The following is a 14088-nucleotide window of genomic DNA, read 5'->3' on the forward strand; positions in this document are numbered from 1 at the left end:
AATCTCTATGTCATCTCCTAGATGTAGCTACCACGTTCTATTTGGAGCTATTCCAAATAACTGTTCTACTTGGAGCTATTCTAAATTGTTGCTCCATTATACGTATCCGGTATCTCTAGTCAGAGCTATCCGGATAGGTGTTAAGCTTGCACCGACGTAACCCTTTACGACGAACTCTTTTACCACCTCCATAATCGAGAAAATTCCTTAGTCCACTAGTTACTAAGGATAACTTTGACCGCTGTCCTGTGATCCATTCTTGGATCACTCTTGTACCCATTGACTGATTTATGGCAAGGCACACTTCAGGTGCGGTACACAGCATAGCATACTGTAGAGCCTATGTCTTAAGCATAGGGGACGACCTTCGTCCTTTCTCTCTATTCTGCCGTGGTCGAGCTTTAAGTCTTAACTTCATACCTTACAACTCAGGCAAGAACTCCTTCTTTGACTGATCCATATTGAACACCTTCAAGATCATGTCAAGGTATGTGCTCATTTGAAAGTACCATTAAACGTTTTGATCTATCCTTATAGATCTTGATGCTCAATGTTCAAGTGGCTTAATCCAAGTTTTCCATTGAAAAACACTTTTCAAATAACCCTATATGCTTTCCAGAAATTCTACGTCATTTCTGATCAACAATGTGTCAACAACATATACTCATCGGAAATTCTATAGTGCTCCCACCCACTTCTTTGGAAATACAAGTTTCTCATAAACTTTGTATAAACCCAAAATCTTTGATCATCATCAAAGCATACATTCCAACTCCAAGATGCTTACTCCAGTCCTCAGAAGGATTGCTGGAGCTTTGCATACTTATTAGCATCTTTCAGGATTGACAAAACCTTCCGGTTGTATCACATACAACCTTTCCTCAAGAAAATCGTCGAGGAAACAATGTTTTGACATCCTATCTGCAAGATTTCATAAATAATGCAGTGACTGCTAATATAATTCCAACAGACTCTTAGCATCGCTACGAGTGAGAAAATCTCACCGTAGTCAACTCCTTGAACTTGTCAGAAAACATCTTAACGACATGTCGAGCTTTCTTAATGGTGACATTTACCATCATTGTCCGTCTTCCTTTTAAAATCCGTCTATACTCAACAGCCTTTCGACCATCGAGCCATTCTGCCAAAGTCTACACTTTGTTTTCATACATGGATCCTCTCTCGGATTTTATGCCCTCGAGCCATCTATCGGAATCCGGGCCCACCATATCGCTTCTCCATAGCTCGTAGGTTCATTGTTGTCTAGCAACATGACTTCTAAGACAGGATTACGTATCATTCTGAAGTAGTACGCATCCTTGTCATCCTACGAGGTTTGATAGTGACTTGATCTGAAGTTTCATGATCACCATCATAAGCTTCCACTTCAATCGGTGTAGACGCCACAGGAACAACTCCCTGTGCCCTGCCACACACTAGTTGAAGAGACGGTTCAATAACCTCATCAAGCCTCCACCATCCTCCCACTCAATTCTTTCAAGAGAAACTTTTCCTCGAGAAAGGACCCGATTCTAGAAACAATCTTTGTTGCTTTCGGATCTGAGACAGGAGGTATACCCAACTGTTTTGGGTGTCCTATGAAGATGCATTTATCTGCTTCGGGTTCGAGCTTATCAGCCTGAAACTTTTTCACATAAGCATCGCAGCCCCAAACTTTTAAGAAATGACAGGTTAGGTTTCTCTACACCATAGTTCATACGGTGTCATCTCATCGGAATTACGTGGTGCCCTATTTAAAGTGAATGCGGTTGTCTCTAATGCCTAACCCATAAACTATTGTGGTAATTCGATAAGAGACATCATGGTATGCATCATATCCAATAGGGTGCAGTTATGATGTTCGGACACACCATCATACTATGGTGTTCCAGGCTGTATCAGTTGTGAAACAATTTTCACATTGTCTTAATTCTGTGCCAAACTCGTAATTCAGATATTCATCTCTATGATCATATCATAGATACTTTATCCTCTTGTCACGACGATCTTTCAACTTCACCATGAAATAACTTGAACCTTTCAATAATTCAGACTCGTGATTCATCAAGTAAATATACTCAACATCTAATCAAATCATCTGTGAAGTAAGAACATAACGATATCCACTACACGCCTCAGCACTCATTGGACTGCACACATCAAAATGTAGTACTTCCAACAAGTTGCTTTCTAGTTCCATTTTACTGAAAACGAGGCTTTCAGTCATCTTGCCCATGTGGTATGATTTGCATGTCTCAAGTGATTCAAAATCAAGTGAGTCCAAACGATCCATCTATATAGAGTTTCTTCATGCATATCTACCAACAAACATGGTTCACATGTCTCAATCCTTTCAAAAATGAGTGAGTCCAAAGATCCATCAACATGGAGCTTCTTCATGCGTTTTATACCGATATGACTTAAGTGGCAGTGCCACAAGTAGGTGGTACTATCATTACTATCTTATATCTTTTGGCATGAACATGTGTATCACTACGATCGAGATTCAATAAACCATTCATTTTAGGCGTAAGACCATTGAAGGTATTATTCAAATAAACAGAGTAACAATTATTCTCCTTAAATGAATAACCGTATTGTGATAGTCATAATCCAATCATGTTTATGCTCAACGCAAACACCAAATAACCATTATTTAGGTTTAACACCAATCTCGATGGTAGAGGGAGCGTGCGATGCTTGCTCACATCAAGCTTGGAAACACTTCCAACACATATCGTCATCTCACCTTTAGCTAGTCTCCGTTTATTCCGTAGCTTTTATTTCGAGTTACTAACACTTAGCAACCGAACCGGTATCTAATACCCTGGTGCTACTAGGAGTACTAGTAAAGTACACATTAACATAATGTATATCCAATATACTTCTATCGACCTTGCTAGCCTTCTCATCTACCAAGTATCTAGGGTAATTCTGCTCCAGTGGTTGTTTCTCTTATTACAGAAGCACTTAGTCTCGGGTTTGGGTTCAACCTTGGGTTTCTTCACTAGAGCAGCAGCTGATTTGCCGTTTCATGAAGTATCCCTTCTTGCCCTTTCCCTTCTTGAAACTAGTGGTTTTACCAACCATCAACAATTGATGCTCCTTCTTGATTTCTACTTTGTGGTGTCAAACATCGCGAATATCTCAAGGATCATCATATATGTCCCTGATATATTATAGTTCATCACGAAGCTCTAGCAGCTTGGTGGTAATGACTTCGGAGAACTATCACTATTTCATCTGGAAGATCAACTCCCACTTGATTCAAGCGATTGTTGTACTCAGACAATCTGAGCACAAGCTCAACAATTGAGCTTTTCTCCCTTAGTCTGCAGGCTAAGAAAAAACGTCGGAGGTCTTATACCTCTTGACATGGGCACGAGCCTGAAATCCCAATTTCAGCCCTCGAAACATCTCATATGTTTTGCGACGTTTCAAAACGTCTTTGGTGCCTCAATTCTAAACCGTTTAACTGAACTATCACGTAGTTATCAAAATGTGTATGTCAGATGTTCGCAACATCCACAGACAACGTTCGAGGTTCAGCACACTGAGCGGTGCATTAAGGACATAAGCCTTCTATGAAGCAATGAGGACAATCCTCAGTTTACGGACCTAGTCCGCATAATTGCTACTATTAACTTTCAACTAAATTTTCTCTAGGAACATATCTAAACAGTAGAACTGAAGCGCGAGCTATGACATAATTTGCGAAGACCTTTTGACTATGTTCAGGATAATTAAGTTCATCTTATGAACTCCCACTCAGATAGACATCCCTCTAGTCATCTAAGTGATTACATGATCCGAGTCAACTAGGCCGTGTCCGATCATCACGTGAGACGGACTAGTCAACATCGGTGAACATCTTCATGTTGATCGTATCTACCATACGACTCATGCTTGACCTTTCGGTCTCTTGTGTTCCGAGGCCATGTCTGTACATGCTAGGCTCGTCAAGTCAACCTAAGTGTTTCGCGTGTGTAAATCTGGCTTACACCCGTTGTATGTGAACGTAAGAATCTATCACACCCGATTATCACGTGGTGCTTCGAAACGACGAACTTTCGCAACGGTGCATAGTTAGGGGGAACACTTTCTTGAAATTTTTTATGGGGGATCATCTTATTTACTACCGTCGTTCTAAGCAAATAAGATGTATAAACATGATAAACATCACATGCAATCAAATAGTGACATGATATGGCCATCATCACTTTGCTCCTTTTGATCTCCATCTTCGGGGCTCCATGATCATCAACGTCACCGGCATGACACCATGATCTCCATCATCGTGTCTTCTTGAAGTTGTCTCGCCAACTATTACTTCTACTACTACAGCTAACGGTTAGCAATAAAGTAAAGTAATTACATGACGTTTATGTTGACACGCAGGTCATAAATAAATTAAGACAACTCCTATGGCTCCTGCCGGTTGTCATACTCATCGACATGCAAGTCGTGATTCTTATTACAAGAACATGATCAATCTCATACATCACATATATCATTCATCACATCCTTTTTGGCCATATCACATCACATTGCATACCCTGCAAAAACAAGTTAGACGTCCTCTAATTGTTGTTTGCATGTTTTACGTGGCTGCTATGGGTTTCTAGCAAGAACGTTTCTTACCTACGCAAGACCACAACGTGATATGCCAATTGCTATTTACCCTTCATAAGGACCCTTTTCATCGAATCCGATCCGACTAAAGTGGGAGAGACAGACACCCACCAGCCACCTTATGCAACTAGTGCATGTTTGTCGGTGGAACCGGTCTCACGTAAGCGTACGTGTAAGGTTGGTCCGGGCCGCTTCATCCCACAATGCCGCCGAATCAAGATAAGACTAGTAACGGCAAGATAATTGACAATATCGACGCCCACAACTACTTTGTGTTCTACTCGTGCATAGTAACTACGCATAGACCTAGCTCATGATGCCACTGTTGGGGAACGTAGCAATAATTCAAATTTTTCCTACGTGTCACCAAGATCAATCTATGGAGTCATCTAACAACGAGGGATGAGTGGATCTACATACCCTTGTAGATCGCGCGCGGAAGCGTTCAAGAGAACGGGGTTGATGGAGTTGTACTCGTCGTGATTCAAATCACCGATGATCCTAGCGACGAACGGACGGCACCTCCGCGTTCAACACACGTACGGAGCAGCGACGTCTCCTCCTTCTTGATCCAGCAAGGGGGAAGGAGAGGTTAATGGAGATCCAGGAGCACGACGGCGTGGTGGTGGAAGTAGCGGGATTCCAACAGGGCTTCGCCAAGCGCTGCGGGAGGAGGGAGATGTGTCAGGGGAGGGAGAGGGAGGCGCCAGGGCTCAGATTGGGCTGCCCTCCCTTTCCCCCACTATATATAGGGCCAAGGAAGGGGGGCGCAGCCTTGGCCCTTCCTCCAAGGAAGGGTGCGGCCAAGGGAGGAGTCCCTCCTCCCCAAGGCACCTCGGAGGTGCCTTCCCCCTTTAGGACTCTTCCTTTTCCCTTTTCTCTTGGCGCATGGGCCCCTTGGGGCTGGTGCCCTTGGCCCATATAGGCCAAGGCGCACCCCCTACAGCCCATGTGGCCCCCGGGGCAGGTGGCCCCACCCGGTGGACCCCCGGGACCCTTCCGGTGGTCCCGGTACAATACCGGTGACCCCGAAACTTGTCCCGATGGCCGAAATAGCACTTCCTATATATAATTCTTTACCTCCGGACCATTCTGGAACTCCTCGTGACATCCGGGATCTCATCTGGGACTCCGAACAACATTCGGGTTACCGCATACTAATATCTCTATAACCCTAGCGTCACCGAACCTTAAGTGTGTAGACCCTACGGGTTCGGGAACCATGCAGACATGACCGAGACGTTCTCTGGTCAATAACCAACAGCGGGATCTGGATACCCATGTTGGTTCCCACATGTTCCACGATGATCTCATCGGATGAACCACGATGTCGAGGATTCGATCAATCCAGTATACAATTCCCTTTGTCTAGCGGTACGATACTTGCCCGAGATTCGATCGTCGGTATCCCCATACCTTGTTCAATCTCGTTACCGGCAAGTCTCTTTACTCGTTCCGTAACACATCATCCCGTGATCAACTCCTTGATCACATTGTGCACATTATGATGATGTCCTACCGAGTGGGCCCAGAGATACCTCTCCGTTTACACGGAGTGACAAATCCCAGTCTCGATTCGTGCCAACCCAACAGACACTTTCGGATATACCCGTAGTGTACCTTTATAGCCACCCAGTTATGTTGTGACGTTTGGCACACCCAAAGTATTCCTACGGTATCCGGGAGTTGCACAATCTCATGGTCTAAGGAAATGATACTTGACACAAGAAAAGCTTTAGCATACGAACTACACGATCTAGTGCTATGCTTAGGATTGGGTCTTGTCCATCACATCATTCTCCTAATGATGTGATCCCATTATCAACGACATCCAATGTCCATGGTCAGGAAACCGTAACCATCTATTGATCAACGAGCTAGTCAACTAGAGGCTTACTAGGGACATGGTGTTGTCTATGTATCCACACATGTATCTGAGTTTCCTATCAATACAATTCTAGCATGGATAATAAACGATTATCATGAACAAGGAAATATAATAATAACTTATTTATTATTGCCTCTAGGGCATATTTCCAACATCTCCCTCTCCAACACCCCTCCTCCTCCATAGAGCTTAGCGAAGCCCTGCCGGAGTACTGCAGCTCCACCACCACCACGCCGTCGTGCGGCTGCTGGAGCCATCTTCCTCAACCTCTCCTTCCCCCTTGTTGGATCAAGAAGAAGGAGACGTTACGCTGACTGTACGTGTGTTGAACACGGAGGTGCCGTCCGTTCGGCGCTAGGATCTCCGGTGATTTGGATCACGTCGTGTACGACTACCTCATCCCCGTTCTTTGAACGCTTCCGCTCGCGATCTACAAAGGTATGTAGATGCATCCGATCACTCATTGCTAGATGAACTCATAGATGGATCTTGGTGAAACCGTAGGAAATTTTTTGTTTTCTGCAACGTTCCCCAACACCATGGATGGGTGGCTTTGGTCTCCCGCGCCTAGACAAGGAAAATTGGCGCGCGCGGGTGCCAGCAACCATGCGCGTGAAGGAAATGGGGATCGAGAGGGAAAGGAAAAGATCTATCCAAAGGTGAAGAGAGAGAGTGAGCGGGAGAGAGATAGAGAGAGGCAACCATGGCGGGGGAAATTAGCTGCGTACCTCGACCTTGTCCTCTCCGGCGACCACCTAACGACAGAAGCTCCAGCCTCCGCACCACCTCCCCTCCGCCCCCGCCACGATCCCCTCCTCGCGTGACCCCTTCCCCCTACAACCGTCAGCCAGTGGCGGAGGTAGGGGGTGGACAGGGTGGGCCACGGCCCACCCTGAGATATGGAAATAGCCTCTATAGTATTGTAGCATAAAGGCTAAAAAATAGAAGAAAAGATAAATATATATGTAAATTACACTATTGGCCCACCCTGGCCCAGTGGGCTAGGTCCGCCACTGCCGTCAGCCCCCTTTTCTCTCAAGGTTCAGCTCATGCTCGAACTCCAAACCCGTGAGTTGTAGGCCAGGCCACCTTGACGGACTAGGCTCCAATCCAGACACCACTTGCTACTACGTGCATCAGGGCATCAGATCAGCAAGGTATGCTACCTCTCCCCTCCCCTCTCTCCTTCTCCCTATTCTCCCCCACCCGCCTATGTTATGCTTTGTTTCTTCTCTCTTCTCTCTCTCTCTCTCTCTATATATATATATAGTGTTACTATTCATCAACCAGGGTGCAGAATAAGTTATTCTTCACCCGAGGTAATCTTACGATCATTTCATAATTAAATTACATTTCGAATTCAAATAGTTACATTCCTATTGATTCACTACGTAAAATTTGACATAAGAAAATAAAAATATAGGTCATAAGACAAGAAAATTTGCAGTTTATGTGTATTTTAGACTATGTTTTTATGTTTGTAATTTTACATAACATAAAATATTTTTTACGGCGATTATATATTTTCTTACGGTCCCTTTTTGCATCGGAAATAAGACAAAACTTACGGAACGTAAATTTACGATGCATTGATGGTAAAATAGAGAGGGGTGAAGAATAACTATGCCTCACCCAGGGTGACGAATAGCGCGACCCTAACATAAAATATTTAATTATGAAATTATTGTAAGATTACCTCGGATGAAGGTTATTCTTATGTGAAATTATCTTATTAGTTAAAAGAAAATTTGCAGTTTATGTGTATTTTACACTATGTTTTTATGTTTGTAATTTTACATAACATAAAATATTTTTTACAACGATTTTTTTACTGTGTCTTTTTACGTCGGAAATAAGAGAAAAGTTATGGAATGTAAAATTATGGAGTATTGATGGTAAAATAGAAGGGGCGAAGAATAACTATTCCTCAATCAGGGTGACGAATAGCGCGACCCTATGAGCGCTCGTCCGTGCTTGGTCACGTTATCCTGAACCGCTCGACATCATGCAGATATGACATAGCCCTCGTCCGCGGGACATGGTTGCATTTAATAAGATAACGGGGTTGATAACTGAGCATGGTACCGTCATCTGGGGTGATTCTAATTTCACGGCGGGACGCGTCCTGTACCCACGGCCTAGTTTAATTCAGGTTGTATGTTTACGGTGATGTACCATGCCGCAACGGCAGACTTTTTTTTTCTTGAGGTTCTGAGACCACACAACAATCACCAATTTGCCTTTCAAAAAAAAACAATCACCAATCTGGTCGTTCGCGGCCTGCAGACCCTCTTCAACCAGGCTGATTGTACGCATCGCGGCTGCACGTATTATGCTTCTAAAGATATATCTTTGTTCAGGCAGCGCAGTAAGACAGCCTGTGCTCACACAAAGTCAAGTCCTCGCACCATACCAGAAATTTCTTTCATCACATACATCATTTTTCTAAGTGAGCCAAATTAATTGACGCAACCTCTATAAAATGTTGTATAGAGATCACATTAATTAATTTAAATAGGAACCGCATCGGAGTTGCTTTACGCACAAGCTGTCTCTGGCTGCAGCACACTGACCCCGCACGTGCCTAGAAACATCTTCATCTGCCATCTGATCCTGAGGCTTCTTAGCTCTTTCGTGTCTCGACAACTTGAACCCTCGGCGACGGCAACACCTGCAAGTTCTGGCAGGATCATTGGCTCCATGGCAAATCTATCACGGAGATCGCGCCCATCTTATCCTCCCTCATCCCAAGGCGATGCGGAGGACGGCGACTTGTTAGTGAGGTTCTCACCGCTCGTGGCTAGATCGCGGACATCCACAGCAACCTAAACCCCTTTGCGGTCATTGAGTACGCTCAACTGTGAAGATTACTCCAAGCAGGGCCGGGCCAATAGTTGCTCCAACCGTGCGGCCCGCACAGGGCCCACAAATTTTGGGGGCCCAAAAATATTATATAGGCCTATATACGTGTATAGCTACCTTTGTAGACGCTGTGCTGGGCCGCATCCCGCTGGATTGCGTCGCGAACGCGTCGCTCGCTTGCGTCGTGTGAAACGCGTCCCTCCCGAGTCCTGAGTCACGATCCCTAGCGGAGGCGACACTCACTCATGTGAATTGTTGAACGCGTCGCCCGTTACCTGCACTGCAATTCCCAATGCCAGGCGCCAACGATTCCAAATCCAAATCCAGACTTCCGCGGGAAAAATTCAAGACAACGGCGACCAGCGATTCGCGTCCCTGCCTCCCGATTTCGGCAGAAAAAATCGCTTGCCTTGCAAGTTCCAATGGCTAGCGCCAGCGACGGTGATCTAGCGATTTCGGCACGGATAATAGGTTCTGGCCAACTCGAGCGACAATCGTCATATAGACTAGGTGAGTTAGACGGTTCATCTTATTGCTAAAGATTGAAACAAATTAGCAATTTTGTTAATCTCCAATAGTCCAATTTTATTTTATTCATGTGTGTATCATGTGTTTCAAGAGAATACAGATTTAAGTCATCGTGGGATAACATTGAAGGTTTCATTTCAAAGAACACAAAAGGAATGATGGTGTTTACACAACCATTATGCAACTTGAAGTTAAATATGTAAGATTCTCGATATATTCAATTGTTATGTAAATTATTATGTCACATTTTTTTGAGCGCTAATTATTATGCCACATACATTGGAATTTTTTGTTAGTTCAATTTTCCGTGTGAAATAGGGCCCCGTTTAGAGTTTCACACAGGCCCCGGATTTTGCTGGCCCGGCCCTGACTCCAAGGCATTGAACTCTCTGAGGAGCCAGATAAGCTGTCCTGGAAGTGGACTATCGACGGCAACTACTCGGCATGGTCTGCCTACCAAGCGCTATTCCTTGGGGCTACTACCGGACCCTACTGACAGCTCATCTAGAAGACTTGGGCTCCCTCCAATGTGAAGATCTTTCTCTGGCTTGCCTCTCTCAACCCATGTTGGACCGCCGACCGTCACGCGCGACACGACCTGCCGCACGACCCCATCTGCAAACTGTGCAGCCAGGACGACGAAACTCTCCATCACCTCCTCGTTGGGTGCGTCTTCTTGCACATTATTTGGCATGACATCTTGGCCTGCTGCCGCATGCCCACAATACCGCCCGACGGCAGCACCGACATCTTCGACTGGTGGACCACGACAAAGACAAATGTACCGGCAAGCCTACGCAAAAGGACTTAACTCCCTAATCATCCTCACATCTTGGGCCATCTGGAAGCACCGCAACGCAGTCCTCTTCGACAACATAACACCCTCCGATGGCGACCTTCTCGACAACATCAAATAGGAGGCCAAACTATGGGCAAGAGCCGGCGCCAAAGGGCTCGATCGGACAATTTCTGTAACATAAAATGTAACTATCGAGGCTGAGCATCCTCCTACTTCTCTCTGCTCACCTCTATGCCTGGGTACCGCCATCTAATGTGCACGATACCCAGGATGCCAACCTTGTATTCTCTCCCACCTTATCAATGAAATGATACGCAACCTCGCGTATTCGAGATTTTTTTTAAAATTCGAATAGGAAGGAATAGTACAAATCATTACTCGACTCTACAAAGACAATCAACTCAGCCGCCTGGACTTCGTGAAGTACGACGTTAGGATTGCCATAGGTGTTCCTCCGATGCCCAGCAACGCAACAACTCATGAACGTCGGTTCTTTCCGTGTTCGTAGAAATGTAAACTATTCAACATGTATTAAAAGTTATTGTGTAATAATATTAAATTTTAGAAATGAATCAAAACATGTCGATCGTGTTTGTAGAAATGTAAGGATAATTTTACACAATAAAAGAATTTAATACACGTTCAACTTTTTCCTAAATACATATTGTCAATTTTGTAATGCACGGTCCATATTTAAAAAAACATGTTATAATTTTATAATACAGGTGAACCCTTTTCCAAAAACATGTTAAACATTTTTCAGATGCACTACTAACACTTTGTTTAAGTTTATGGCAGTTGTTTTTTTCTTACATTTTTTTCAAATGGTAAAAATAATGTGCAAAAAAAAAGAATAAAAAAATTTGTGTTGTCCCATAGGAGCGCCATATATGAAAATTCATTGAAGAGGTACATCGCAACCAAAGCCGGTTTTTGAAGCGTTGTGGCCATTGAGCTCGTTTTTTAGCAAAGCAAAAAACTGTCAATTACAAGTTTCAAAATAAGTTAAACTTTTCACACGAAAAACGTATGCTTGTGCTCTAAGTGACTTTCAAATTTTGTTTGAACTTACGTGATAATATGCCCTAAAAAGACAAAAATCTGGCAAGAAAACAAGCTGGTTTTTGCATGTATTTGTCTTTTTTTTGTATCTCTCACATGCAAACACGGATTTTGATGAAAATTCACACAATATATTACACTTCTACTCCCTCTGTTCCTAAATATAAGTATTTTTAGAAATTTCAATACGAACTATATACGGATATATATAAACCTATTTTAAAGATTCACCCATTTTGCTCTGTATGTAGTCCATATTGAAATCTCCAAAAAGACTTATATTTAGGAACAGAGAAAGTATGTGTGCATGTAAAAAAAATCAGATTTTGTTATCTGTAAAAGTCTGTTTATTTGAATTTTGAAAAAAAGCGCACGCTACGTCCATGCTCCAAAGTTAACTTTTGCACAACAACCCCATATATATACTGTTCGACCCCTTCCATATGCGCCGAAGCCGAGTATGGCCTGGTGGACCACCCGCAGCGATCTGGAGATGGGGCTCTGGACTCATTGTCCCTCTTGTGGAGGCCTCCTGGTGGCATGAGGAGCTACCGAGCGAAAGCTCTGCGCTTTGTCGTTGACGATGGCGGCGTTCGTGGGCGTCGTTATCTTCTTGAAGAGGTCGTTGAGGTGCTCTCCGTGCCTGGCTTCCGGGTGAAAACCCTTTTCCGGTGTCGACTCGACAGCAGCGACGCCTGGCGCCATTCCCCTTCCCGAGGGCGTTGTCGTGGAGCCTACGTGTATTACGGTGTAGTGTGGCAGTGTTTTCGGGTTTTCCTGTGTTATCCGATTATCATGGGATTGACTTTATAAGAGGGTTACCTCACTATGTTGTATCGTTCGGCTGTGTACTTGGTTTATATATAAAGCGAGGCGAAAGCCTGTTTCGAGTGGCCTGGTAGACAAACATATTCGTGCAATGAAATTCATGGCCACGAGGTCATCCTGTATTACGGCAATTTGTTATTTTTTTTAATTTGTGAGGCTTTCCTACGTGATTAAATTAAATGTGAGGAATTTTTTCCCGCTCCCAGTCCCTGACAGGTGGGGCACCATCACGCTGGCACGCCACAAGGCTAGATGTACGGCCAGATATGGACGAAGGAATGATATTTGCACAGCTGGACAAGTTCGAGCACTAGTTTCATGTATTTTACAATTTTCGAAAACCAACTAATAAAGAAAAACAGAAAACAAAAGCAAAAACACTCATCTAAATAAAGAGAGAAAGGGGAAGGCTGGGTCGGACATGTAATGGGTTCAGCCCACTAAGGAATCGACTGACCCAAAATATATGGTCAGTCAAGAAAAAACAGCTCAAAGCAGTGCATAGACCAGCCTAGAAAAAAAAATATGATCACGAATCTGAAGTAGAATTCAACAGTCCAAAAATTGACTGACCCAGAAGTAATTTTCAGGCGACTTGCATATAGCTAAAGTGAGAATATAATTGTGCATAAACATGAAGGATCACATGATATGTATCATTTTGCATAAACACTACGAAGGTGTGCATTTCTTGGGACACATTGCAGGGGGCGGATGACGCTGTGGAGGGAAGGGGAGACCACGGTGAGAGGAAAGTACATGTCGAATGTTGTTGTATCGAGGGAAGACAACAATGGTGGTGGCGACGCCATGGCAAGGAGAGTAGGTCGAGGGAATGAGATGTTAGTGTGAGTGTTGTGTCGTCTGGTGATAGAGCGAGAGAGTGAATTGTTTTTTTCTTAAGATAAGAAGAAAAGGAATGGATGTTTGTGTAATTTATAGCGAAAAGCGCCTCTTTGCTATGAGAGAGATGTCACATACTTACTTATATAACGATAATTATCACCAATGTTTTTATAGCGTCGGTTATAGCGATGACATAATGTTGTGGCGCGGTCCTAGCCCGAGACGTCCATATTTTTGGCATGTGACGTCCGACATACCCACATGGCGTCCCCATGTCATCCATCTGATGTGATATTCATCGCCATGTCTAAATCGGGACGCTTTGGATGGGTGGCTTTGGTCTCCCATGCCTAGGACTAGGAAAATTGGCACGCACGGGTGCTGACAACCATGCGCGGGAAGGGAACGGGGATCGCGAGGGAAAGGAAAAGATCCGTCCAGAGGCGAAGAGAGGGAGTGAGCGGGAGAGAGACAGAGAGAGGCGGCCATGGCGGGCGAAATTAGCCACGTACCTCGACCTTGTCCTCTCCGGTGACCACCCAACGACAGAAGCTTCAGCCTCCGCACCACCTCCCCTCCGCCCCCGCTACGATCCCCTCCTCGCATGACCCCTTCCCTGTCCTCCCGTCTGCCCCCTTTTTCT

The sequence above is a fragment of the Triticum urartu genome, chromosome 6A (genome assembly GCF_056163025.1).
Source record: "Triticum urartu cultivar PI428250 chromosome 6A, HENAU_Tu73, whole genome shotgun sequence".
In the NCBI taxonomy this organism is placed as follows: Eukaryota; Viridiplantae; Streptophyta; class Magnoliopsida; order Poales; family Poaceae; genus Triticum; species Triticum urartu.